General features: G+C 32.1%; 1 pseudogene; it reads left to right on the forward strand.

Annotated features, from left to right (window-relative positions):
* Nucleotides 1-14,016, forward strand: part of LOC110035530 — a 24,604-nt pseudogene that overhangs the window by 2,381 nt on the left and 8,207 nt on the right.

The following is a 14,016-nucleotide window of genomic DNA, read 5'->3' on the forward strand; positions in this document are numbered from 1 at the left end:
CGGTTCAGCTAGTCTGAGGATGTAAGAGGCCTGCATTACCTTGGAGGTCATCTTTTCTAATGAAATGCTTCGAGCTTGAAATTTTTAACTTGATATTATGTTAGACATGTATGATAAATCTTGTTTTTAGTTTGCAAATTAACAGAACTGGATAAGTAATGAAAAGCTTCAACCTTAAAAGTTTGAATCTATGATAGCATTAGCATGACAATTTTATTAAGTTGGAGAAGTGTCATTAGCTTTTCTTTTATTTTTAGCTCCATTTCCATATATGAGACTGATGTTTTGCTCACAATTTTGAGAAACTGGAAGGAGGTTTTCCAATATGTTGTCGAGAATTAAATCAAGTACTTTCAGTGGGAATTGAGATAGCTGTCTTATTTGTATTATATGCTTGGCTGCACTTCTTTAAATCGTGGTATACTAGGATATCAAGAAGCGGAGATTGAGTTACCTATCTTTGAAAGGTAGTTGGGTACTCCTAACTCTTTTTCAAGTCTAAATTGTATTCACCGAAATTTTTCTATAATCAATGGCATAAAACTAAAATTATTTTGAGCATCCAAGTTTTTTTAAATTTCTTGATGATTTATGCATGCTAGTAAGCTAACATTAATACTCTAGTTTCCTACCTCGCTTGATTGGTAAACTTTAAATATCTTCTCATTTTGTATAATAATCACTTTGTAACTGTTTGTTTATTTGCTTGTATAACCTAGAATATAATCAAGGTGTTATGGCTGATGCCCCTAAAATTAGAGTTTAGTGAATTTTTGGCTAACTTTTATTTTGTATTTCCTTTAACATAGATTATTTAACAATAAGTGTTGTTTGATGCAAGAAACTCTTCTAGAAGCCCAAACACCGTTAGGCCATAACACCCCTCATGCATCTCAAGTGATTGTCTTCCCAATAACTGTCAGGCAATGCGGCAAGTAGCTTGTCTTGATTAGATAAATTCATTCTAAGGCTTCGTTTGATAGAGTTTTTAACATGATTTGCTTCTCTAGTTTTGGTTTGCATGGTAAATGTGCTTTGAAAACTCACATGAGCAACTTCTCGAGCAACTTCTCCGTGATTTCATGTTGCACAATAAGCACACTCACAAAGCATCTCTAACAAAATGTGATTTATTTTTTTCTTCCATATAGGATAACACCAACTCTAGTATATTAAATAAAACATTTCAAGCACTGAAGATTCATACTAAAGTTTTGTTTGGGATAGCTTTTTGCCTACTTCCATTTAGGGAACTACTTTCTGGAATATTATGTGATTGGAAGTTGCTTTTTATAATCAGATCTGTTAATGTGTGGTGGCTATAAGAAAATTGATACATTACTTTTTGAAAGAAAAATTATAATTTCCACCGCAACTCTCTAAAAAGTTATTTTTCCCATCATAACATTACAACCGCTTTTACAAAAAGCTTGAGTCACTACAAACAGACACAAAAAACAAATTTTCTTTGATGCTCATGGCCGTAAGAGTTAGAGAACGATTAGGCTCTGTTCCAAGATTGTCTATGTAGCTAGATAGCTATGCTTTAGTCAACTTTTATTAATATAAATAAATAAAAGTGAATGAGCTAAAGTCCTAAGACTATGAGTACAACCATCACACAATATACCTCAATTTAATTGTCTTTCTTACACTTTACCTTGATGAAAATATTGTGTAAGAGTGGCGATGTTGCTTGGCTTTTTGATGGAGTTCTTGTAAGTTCTATTCTTTGTGAATGATGTAAGTGGAAACATTTCAAATCATTGTATATTATGACGAAGCATATGGCAATGTCCTCTTAAGCATGATGTTCTGCAATATATTTGACATTTTAGGATTATTCTTTTATAGTTTAAGGTGCCTTCCGCTTGTAGTTTTAATTTGATGTAAAAGTAAATTAAAACTTGCATTGGGACTAGATGTGCTTTTAATTAGTAGTAGAGGATTATATCAAATTTTGTTTTGAGTTTCAATGCATTATGGTTGCTTGACACAACAGTTGCTTCTCTAAAATTACAGCAATCCTATGGATAATGCCACTATGATTATCATTAGCCCTACTTATTTATGTCATCTATTTGACAACTTTATAAAGCATTGTTATTAATTTATCCTTTGTTAGTATTTTTAACTACATTTCTTATGGGTGCTTCTGATATATATCTATTCAAACCTATGTTTTTTTTTTTCATTATTCTTTAATATAATCATTTATCAATCTATTCTTGCTAGTTTTTTTTAGCACCATATGAACATTCTCATTGTGCTATGCTCTACTTGACAATAAGTGACTTCTTGTTTTTCAACTAAGTATCACTAAAGTCAAATTTGTTGAAATTGCTCATCATATTCTTGACTTTGTTATACTACTCATAACCACTCTATCTTTTCAAAGTTTTTCTTAATTTTTAAAATTACTATTAATTTTTCAACAATTAAAATAATGACATTAAACAAACATTCAGTGAGACAACTCACTTTACATCTTTTGTAAGGCTTTTTATAACCAATTCAAAAAGGCAGTTAATGGTGACCTACATTATTATCCTAATTAGAAACTTATTTGGTCTTCATAAATACTTCTAATATTATTAACACTCATCATACATGTTACTTAATAACTTCAAAATAATATTGACACGTGACCTTTTTTTTCCATAATGGGCACCCAAATCAATCCGCATGGCACTCATTGTGTATCTTCTTAAGATCAACAATAATGATACGAAAACTCTTTTGCACTCTTTATATTTTTCTATTAATAATCTCATCATAAATTCACTTCTATAGGGAACTCTCATGGCACGTTACGTCATATTTATAGTTTTTTAAGCTTGCATTCCTTTTCTTCTACCCATAATTGTCATATGCTTATTAAGTTCTATTTCTCAATAATAATCACAATCTTGAACATTTCATTTGTTCTTAAATATTAGAGCCCAAATGCTTCTCTATTCATTTTACATACTTTTACTCTTCAAATTTCTATTAAAAATATTTGTTGGTTAAATTAATACAATAAGCTTATAACTCTCCAAATTTCAATTGATATTTTATTTATATTTAAAGATATACCAACCTAAATTTTCTATAAAGTAAATTCCACTTCACTCTTTTGGGGAAATATATTTTATTCTTTATAATTTTATTTATTATGTTGTTTTTAAATGATTTCTTTTTCAAATTTCTAGTTCAATAAATTTTCAAAATAATTTTTAAGTTTTTTTTAAAGTTGTCTTAATTTTTAACTATGATCTTATAATCGTTGCTTCCACTTCACTCTTGATCTCGTTTACCTTGCACATCACAATCATTCTAAATTATATTTTTTTGTTTCTCTTTACTAGCCAGCCTACCATACAAATCATTAAAATTTATAGCCTTTATTTTGCTCCTTGCTATCTTTATAAGACTTTTTCTTATAGCTATTGCCTTCTTCAATAGTATTTATTGTTTGCCACTTTTTTTTTTTTCTTTTTTTTATTTTTACTATGAAATCCTTTTGTCTTTTCTCACTTCTTCACCATGTCCCCATCTATACTCTATCTGAGTAGACTCCTAAAACTTTTATTTGAATCCTCTTAATATAACTAGTCATGTTACTCACATCAATTTTGGTTGAACTTAAGAATTTTAAAATCTCTTAATTATTTATCTTGAATATTGTTATCACGATCCGAACTGGGGCTTGGAATTAATCAAGCGGAAACAGACAGTTGGACGTTGGAAATAAATTTTCTGTTATTTTATTTCTATCACTAATAATATAATATTCAAATTTCATAAATGAGTCACTAAAGAAATCAATTAAATTAACAAGTAGAAATTTGTACTTTTTTTGGATGTTCTTGCGTTCTATTCACATTTGCTCGTCTTCTATACATTTTGTTCCAAAGCTTAAAATCTAAGAAAACATTTAAACATAATAATGAGTTATTTAAATATAACCCACGAGAAGAAAAAAAATCACTATGCATGATGCTCTTTCATATTTCTATAAAAAATCTGGAAATGTGTTAATCTTTCAAATTTCATAAGAAATCTTTCATTATACTAATGTATATATCAATTACCATTCTCAATGAAAATAGTCAAGTTTTTATGTGCATTTACTTCAACTTTACTTTTAACTTCTACTCTTTACATACACCTATCTCTTTGTGGATCACCGTCAATAAAACCTAACATCTGTTTGATATTATCCAGTTGCCACAATAATTAGCAATCTAAACACCACAATTGTCCGAGTTGGAAAGGTCCCCACTTGCCCTGACTGATATCTCTCGTTGACATAGCAGTTAGTGATATAAACATCATAATTATCTAGGGTGGTGAGCCCTGGCTACTTGACCCTGGTCGATATTCTCCTTTCGGCACAACGGTTAGTGATCGAAACATTACAAATATCTGGAGTTGTAGAAAAATTACGTGCACGGGTGCAATGTTATCCCTTGAATGTATTATTATGGGTGAACTCCTCTTAACATGCACATAAATGCATGCAAGCATTCATATATAAGTTATTTTATTTTTCATAATATGCGTTCTTCTTAGACATCTTCATTTATCTACTAACATGAATTCTTACTCTGTTGTGCAACTAATCATCATATACATCTTTCATATAATGCATATCTCTCATATCATTCATATCTTTTATATATGCATATCTTTTCTATTTTGTCCATCTTGCATATCATGTATATCATCAATATCAAGGATCTGATGTCTCAGAACCAAAATCAACAAACAAATCACGATGAAACAACAATCAATAGGTGGGAGAAACACAAACAAGGGATGCTCTTACAAAAATCAAAGGAAAACAAACAAGATACAAAGATTATCTACTTTCGAGAGGTAGACCATCTCTCCCAACCCTTGACGTTGCTAGGAAAACCTTAATAAGAAAAAGAACATCAATAAAACAAAAAACATGCATATATAAAATAAACCTTAGAACTTTCCTTTTAACTTGCCCTTCAAACCAGTTTTAATTTCTTCTTCTTGAGTATGTTATTAAGTCTCTCGTGGATCCCACCCTGTCCCTGCTTTCTTCTCCCGCGACAAATTGCCTCCCCGCCTCTTCATTCGAATAGGATCGACCCGCTTGTTGGTTTGGTGGGCCGGTGGAATGCCCTTCGACTGGTCCATCCTGGATCGGTCCTCTCGTTATGGGCGTAACAGTTTCTCATGCATACATATATTGGATATTATTTCTAAAATGTATATCTTTTCTATCTAACAATATGACGAATCTATTATCACATAAATCTAATTGAACTAAAAAATACAACAACCACAACAAAAACAACAACAGAGCCTTAATCTCACTACGTGGGGTTGGCTACATGAATCCTTTTTCTCCATTGCGTCTTATTTAGTGTCATATTTTCATTTAGTTCTAGTAAATTAAGATCATTTTTTATACAATACGCCCAAATCTTCCTAGGTGTACCTCTGCCTTTCTTAATACAAGTCGAATCTAAAACATCTACTCTCCTAATCGGATCTTCAGATAGTCGTCGTTTAATGTGACCAAACCATTTAAGACTACTTTTTCTAATTTTGTCGGTCATAGGAGCTACACCAACCCTCTCACTGATATATTCATTTCGCATTTTGTCTTTAAGTGTAAAGCCACTCATCCACCTAATCATTCTCATCTCTGCAATACTTAACTTATTATTATGCTTCTCTTTTAAAGGCCAACACTCAGTGCCATAGAGCATTGCAGGTCTCACCATTTCAAAAGAATACATGTAATAAACATACATTTCAATATAAAAAAATTATTGAAATTTAGAAACATAGTTACTTACCTCGGTTACCACATTAGGTTCTTAATCTTTGGTAACTAACTGGAGATTGTGATAACTTTTATGTTGATATTAATAATCTGTAAAACATAATGTCGAACTTTAAAATTCAGGCAAGTTTGCGTTAATCAAATTAATTTTCTTAAGTTCACACAGACGGAGCAACCCTATGTTAGATTTTCACATGCCCACCTCGAGCTCGCCACCTTATGTAAATAACCTGAAGTCTATAAATATTTTAAACTTTCATGATATCTTGGATCACATCGTGATTTAACTCAAAACATAACTTATTTGCTAAAACATACCTCAAACAGACTTCTCGGCAAAACCCAAACTTTCTGTTACCATCAAATCTTCTTCCCTCTTTTATTTTAGCTTACTCCTCCCTTTACCTTACTAATTTTGTGCTAGAAACCTATACGGAAACCAACAAATCAACTTTGCTTCTGGCACGACCTCATCTCCGCTAAGGTGATCGGAAATGAAAAAGATGCACGATTCATGACAAATCTCAAAATTGAAGTGTTAAGGAACTAAATATCTCAAATAGCATGAAAGAGAGTTTCGTATCGTTATATTTTGTTTTGGAACCCGGAAACCTAGCCGGCGGCTCTTTTTTAGAGCATGTGGCCTGTTCGAACTTAGAACTCATGGGGAAAGGAAGATTGGGACAGGCTGCATGCGACAAAACTGAGAGGTGTGAGGGTGATTTGAAGGCTCTGGAATGAGGATCCTCGTTCTTCGATGCCATCCAGAGCTAATTATCGTGTGGGTAAGCTAGTGGGAATAGTTAATGCGGGATTAGGTAGTGCTTTATGATTAAATAAAGTTTAATTAATTTAAGTAACTCAATATCCTATAAATTTTATATCTCCCATTTTGTTTATAATTTACATATAGTGCTATATATCGAATTGATCGATTTAACATGTAGAATTTAATAAGATTGATTCAGTTGAAATCTAAGTAATGCGAAACTTGGGTTACATTTTAACTCAATCTCAAGCCACAAAAAAATTTTAACTGATTTTTTAAAATGGATTATCACAATTGTCCTGCTAGACAAAGAAGTAAAGTCATTCTCAAGCCACAGATATTTTATAATTTTCAACTATTTCAGAAAAATATAATAAAAAATAAAATTGGTTCATATTCATATGATTCACATTATAACTCTAAAGTTTAATTATAAAAACTATAAAATCAAATACAACGAAACTTCAAAATGAAACAAGATTACTAGTTATGCACTCCTTATGTCTTCATCTCCTCTAAGTCTCATCCATAAATGGTTGGCAAACTTTTGTAGAAAATAAACCAAGTGGAGAAGGTTCACATAGAAAGTTATGTGACCTCTTTTATGTGTTGGCTTTTCCGTTGATGAAGATTGGTTGATATGTGGACTCATTAATGAAAAGTGATGATTCAATTTAAGACTTCAATAGGGATGAGTGACGATGTTGCAGGTGAAGAGAGCAAATGTTGAGTTGTGATAGAAGGGAGATGAAAAATAATGAGTCATGCTTAGGGTCCAGACATTTTTAATATTGCAAGAGAGAAAAAGAGAGGCAATGCATATTACAACGTTTGTTGAAGTTAAAAAAAAATGTTTTGTGAAGTTGCAGCAATGGAATCATTTGGTAGGACTTGGGAGATTTGGCAATAAATTGTTTTATTCATACTTTTACTTGCTTAAATATGAATTTTGTTTTTCATAGACTACAATTTAGTAATTTATAATTTAATTTAACTAGCATCAAGTTGTCATTACCATGGTAAAGGGGAGCAAAAGGCACACGCCAAGTGACCATGATGAAGCTTCGTCCTGTGCGTTAGATGCCAAATTATATTTAATGCTCTCAATTTAATGTAAAAAATAAATTTTTATTTTTTAACCAAATTATACATTGCTCATTTTTTCCCGACAATTGGGTTAACCAAACATTGCCTACTTTTTTCTACAAGAATTTTATGTTTTAATGTGCCCCTAACGAGTGATGTCCTAACAAGCTTTTCTTTAAACAATCTAATTGAGTAGTGGCACATCATTCATGGAGAACGAATGCCTCACGATGATGCAACTAACTGAATTTGATTTAGGATTCAATTCAAAGTAATAATAGAGCATTTCAGCCATTTTGATGCATTTTAGTAAGAATGGCTGCCTTCGTTCTTTAACGTAGAGTCTGTTTTCTTGTCAAAGCATGCCACTATTGTTAGTTTCATTGTACCAGGGTGCGAATCCACATTATGCCAAAGTTCATCTCCCAAAGCAAACAATTGGGAGCATCAACGTTCAATTTTCTTATGTTATATAACCAAATAATTTTGAAATTCTTCTACTTAAGATGAAAACAAAAAATCTAATGCAATCGGTTGGCAGTTGTTGTGCACTAATTGAAAGTTTATCGTGCTGTTTGAGTAGATAGTCTAATCTTTGAGTTGCATTAATAACAACCACCAAAAACTCTAACAATTTTTGAGATGCTTCTTCTTCTTCTTCTTCTTCTTCTTCTTTTTATTTTTAATTTTTATTTGGTTCATTCCATTTCTTCCTTTAATTTATTGGGCTTTTCAATTGATTAATATGTTGCTAATATCAAAAGACATGCCTAAAACTCAAAATATAGAACATTTAAATCCTACGAATTCTGTTAGAGATGCCTAACTTTTCCTATTGAACATTGAAATGAATTATATATAGCAGGAATATGGCATAGAAAGATGCTATGTTAGGTTACTCACAAACCCAAACATGGATTGGAGATTATTTGTTAATGTGATATTTGTTGCATTTGTAACCTCAGTTCTTACATTATTTGTAGTCTACTTAACCTGCTGGTTGGGTGGTTTTGTCTCCAACCACAAAATTTTTAGTTTAAGGCCTAACACATACCGGCGTATAAGTAAGTAAAGTTTCGAAGAAAAAAAATGTGGAGTGGAATATTATTCTGGAAAGCACTTCTGAAATAATAAACTGCTGCGGAGTTATGCGAGAAAGCTATTGATTATGGCTTTCACAATTCAGCCACTTCTCTTCTGTCCATGCTGGAGAAGAGATTTATTCTTATGTCTTGATAAGTCTGAAAATTGAGAGTAAGCAAGCATCATAGCAACACTTGGTTTGTAGCACAAGGTTTTTTAGATTGATATATGTAAGAAGAACCTGTCCTATTAGTATGTTATTTTATTTTTTTAATTTTAAGTTTGGAAGAAAATAAAAGCAGGCGTAACATCTCCGTCAAGTTCACTCTTTAAAACATGGGAGCTTCTTTGAATGTAGGAAACCCAATTTTCTTGTTTTTTTATTATATTGAAAAAAATATTTATTAATTATTTTTCTGTTGTGGGTCATTCTTTTTTTTGGAAATAGAGCCCATCCTTTTGTTCTCGTTAATAACTCATTCCTTCTTTTTTTAAGTCCCAATTAAGGCCAAGAACTTTCCAATTTTTTCTTCTAGTAGCAGACTTCTGTAGGCTTTCAAGGATATCCACTTTCTTGATCATCTAAAATGCCCCAAATAGTGCTCCTACTGCATCTTATAGGAAAAAAAATAGTTTTTTTTGGTGGAGTTTCCCTTATTGGTTTTGGTACTCAAACAGATGTTCATTGAAAGACATTGGTGTCCAGTCTTTTAATGATCTCAATTTTCAAACCTGAGGGGCAATATTAGTTTGTGATTGTTTTTAAGAGTTTAAAATCTATAGGAGTTTAAAAATTTTGCCCTTGCTGTGGAGCGTGATAACCTGATGATTCTTGTTACTTTTTTAAAATTTTTTTTTTTTAATATGTAGAAAAATCATTCAATTCTTAATTTAATTTTTTTATTTGACTTTTCGATAAACTACGTAAAAGATTTGGAAGAATTTTTTTTTGCAGCTTATTAATTTTTTAATGATCTTATTTCTCAAATGGTCCTAAAAAAAGATGAATTTCTTGTAAGCCATTGAACATCACGTCTTACATTTGTTTTTAATTTCCTTTTTCGTTGAAATAGTTTTAACAGTGGGAAACAATGTCTCGCCAAATATTTAGATAAACTATGTCTAATGAGGAAAATTTGCTCAGTATCATTGTTAGCTTTACCTAAGATGGATTATTAATTCTTCATTAATGTTTTTTTTTTCAGTGCTGTTTGAGATTTTTATTTTATTTTGTTTAAATTTTTCTGTTCTCCCAAATTTATTATTTCATAGCATTTGGTCTACTCTTTTTATATCTAGGGCATCGCATTAGTTCTATTGTTCTACCTTATCATACTGTAACTTTTACTTAGGTCTACTTCTTATTGTCTTAGCTTGAACACCTTCTCCCCAATCGTCTATCTGATATTGAACTTTCTCACTCTATCGTGCTTTTCTTATCATTCGCGTTGGCGTTTTACACTTCTACTTGGCTTTTTTTTATCAGTGGCTTTACTATTGATCAACATTGGGATTTATGTAGACCTTGGCATGGATACTTTAATTGAAATGTTGAGGCTTCTTTTGGTATGCTTTTTGTCACTTAAGCGGAATCAAATTTTAGGTATTTGGTGAGAAGCATTCAGTTATGACAATATTTAGCTTAATTGAAAGCAGAAAATACTTTTTTAGAATGAACACTGGATGGCATTCTAAAGCAATATTTTTCAGAATTTCAAATCTTCTATTATTTTATGAGAGCAATTTGATTGGACTCAAAATAATGGTTTAGTTGTTAAATTTGACTTGTAGAATGATTAATTAAAGATTTATTTGATTAGTTTATTTAACATTAAATAATGATTTGAATAATAATTAAAATGACTAGTTATATTATTAGAATAAACTTTTTATTAGTTGGTTAGTAATTGGATAATAAATCAGACTAATCAGTCATAGCTTGATTCATTAAATGATTAATTAGTCTTGTTGAAAGATCTCGTAAATAATTATGATTATATTCCATATTTGTTGTAACTTTATGTTTAGAGGGTTATAAATTATATGAGGGATCTTAGGAATCTCTATTTATTTCTCTCCTTAATTAGAGAGATTAGCTGCCCCTTATATTTGTTACTATTCATTCTCTTGTCTACTATATTCTTTTTTTATTGCTTTCCTTACCAGTATGTCCTGTAATTGGTATTTATACCTCTCTTTGCATCAATAAGAATAAGCTCTCTTATATTTTTTCACTATTTTCATGGTATCAGAGCTCCAAGTTCGAGAGAAGCGGACAAAGCAGTGGTCGAACATATCGAGCGGCGAGCGAGCGAACGACTTGAGCTCTCTGGGCAAACAACTCGAGATCGAGCGGCACAGAGGAAGCAGTTAGGGCGTCGAACAACGATCGAGATCGAACAAAGCTCCAAGATCGAACAGCTCCACAATCGAGAGGCACAAATCACAGGCGAGTAGCTCTAAGATCGATTTCTTCAGGCAACACAGACTACTACAAAAATTCAGATCCTAAAATATTCGACGTGGCTCAGACTCTCTTCTCTCCTTACCTCCACAAAAAATTCACCAATTGAAGGCAGGGGATTTCTTCCAATTATTCGGCCACGGACCTCGTCATATTCACCGTTTAGCCCTGTTAAAAATTTGAAGATTCGGCCAGTATTCACTATCTTCTTGTACTGGTTGCAGTCATCATTTGATTTCCACTCATGATCTTTGAATAAGTCCAGGTCCTGCCAAATTCACTTAAGAGAATTGAAATATTTTGTCACAGAGTCCTCACCTTGGCAAATTTCCCCAAGTCGTAGAGTTAACTCGTAAACTTGGGATTGATTTCCAATATCAGAGTACATTTCTGAAATATTGTCCCATAATTCCTTGACTGTAGAGTAACCAAGATAATTTGCACTTATCTCTTCATTCATGGAATTGACCAACCATCTCATTATCATTGAGTTTTCCGCATCTCAAATGACATGTTATGTCATTCACGTCAGGCTGTTTAGTATCACTCGTGATATAGTCAATCTTTCCTCTTCCTCGAAGATACATGCAAACAGATTGTGACTATCGAAGAAAAATTATCACCATTTAGTCGGATTGTAGTGATCTGAATGGGATGATTTTAAGATGTATTTCTTTGAGGTTTGGATTGAGATGGCTGAAGAGGCTGGCTTGTCCTAGACGTGACTTCAGACATTTTTAGAGATGAAGACGGTGAATTTGCTCTAGCCCGAGATTCGCCCCTCGAAGCAAAAATTACCGCCTTCGCGAGACGGGAAGAAAAGGGAAAGTGGAAGATGTCACAGAGGATCAAACGCTTGCTATTGGAGAGAACATATCCTAATTGAGGCCTACACAGATGTAGATTGGGTAGATGTAAATGATAGAAGATTCACATCAGGTTATTGTACCTTTGTAGGCGGAAACCTGGTCACTTAGAAAAGTAGAAAACAAAGTGTGGTAGCAAGAAGTAGTATCGAAGCAGAATTTCGCTCGGTGGCACATGGACTTTATGAAGTATTATGGATAAAAATACTCCTGGAAGAGTTGAAGATTCCTATACCAGCACCTATTAAAGTTTACTGCGACAACAAGACTGCAATCTCTATATCTCATAATCCAGTTCTACATGACAGAACAAAACATGTAGAAGTTGACAAACATTTCATCAAGGAGAAGATAGATAGTGGTGTGATATGTATATCTTACATACCCACTGTTAGCTAAACAATAGATATTCTAACCAAAGGCCTTTCCAAAGTGTAACACTAGAATATAGTTAGCAAGCTTGTTATGAGTGACATCTTCATGCCAGCTTGAGGGGGACTCTTGAAATATCTCGTAAATAATTATGATTGTATTTCATATTTGTTATAACTCTATATTTAGAGGGTTATAAATTATATGAGAGATCTTAGAAATCTCTATTTTTTTCTCTCCTTAATTAGAGAGATTAGTTGCCTTTTATATTTGTTATTATTCTTTTTCTTGTCTACTATATTCTGTTTTTATTGTTTTTCTTACCAGTAAGTCTTGTAATGAGTATTTATACCCCTCTTTTCATCAATAAGAATAAGCCCTCTTATATTTTTCCTCTGTTTTAAAGTCTAATTTGGAATTTATTAGCCTAATCAATTATGAATTAATAATTATGATAATTAGGCCTCGTAATTTGTCATGTAATAATTAATTAATTAATTAATTAATTAATGAAGTATTACTTATTGACTTGTATAATAAGATAAACTAATTATTTAAGATAAATATTTTTCTAAATAATAATAGCTTAATATTACTTGTCATTTTATTTCATTAAAATGTATAATTTAATGAGTAGTTATTAATAAATATTTGTTTATTAAATTAATATAACTAAGCAGGCAAATTAGGGACTTACTGGCATAAATAATTATTAGACAATGATGTAGTTATAAGTTAATTTTTAATTAATAAATCAGCATAGTTGATTAAGTGGTAATTAAGAGTTATCATAGTAAACTATATTAGTTTGGCTAATAGGTCAATGATAAAGATAAAAATTTGGCTAATTATCCATTGTCGGCGCTTAAAAGGGGAAAAAAGTTTAATGTTTGGGGGTCGCCCGTAAGAAGCTGTTGGTCGCCGGAATCAAAATCCCGTCGCCCGCTTCGGAAGGACTTCTTAATTTACGTATATATATATATAATTTTAGAAAAAATATGAAATCAAACTGACCTCATATTTTCCATAGTTTAAATGAAAGAGCACTCAACCTCAAATCCTGTATCTACCCCAAGGGATAAACACAAGACTTGAGGGTGAGGCTCGATCAAATAAACTAAGAAAGATATGACATCCGTTTGGGTCTGCGAAACCGTTTTATTTGCCGACAAGTTCCCCTATTTAATACAAAAAATTAAATAGGGTTTATTTTAAGCTGGGTTCGGAAAAGCTCCCTATAAGGGCAAGCCCCTATAGTTAATTACATCTTAAATGACCGAAGTCACCTAAGAAAACTCTCGATAAAAATCAGGGGATAATGTCTTCAAAGAGGTCAAAAGGATAGGACTTTACAACGAAATCGGACAAAGAGGTGTGAAGGGGGAAAAGCTCAAATCTGGAACATTGTTGAGGAATCCAAATGAAGAGAAACTAGGGGAGGTCACAGATCCTGAGGAGAAACTCAGTGACTTCCCTGTCTATCCTATGGTTTGGCTCCAATTTTAGGAAGAAAATATCAAAGTGTTTTATCCCGCCAATTTTATTTAATTAGGGCTTATATTTG

The sequence above is a fragment of the Phalaenopsis equestris genome, unplaced genomic scaffold, assembly GCF_001263595.1.
Source record: "Phalaenopsis equestris unplaced genomic scaffold, ASM126359v1 Scaffold198031, whole genome shotgun sequence".
Classification (NCBI taxonomy): Eukaryota; Viridiplantae; Streptophyta; class Magnoliopsida; order Asparagales; family Orchidaceae; genus Phalaenopsis; species Phalaenopsis equestris.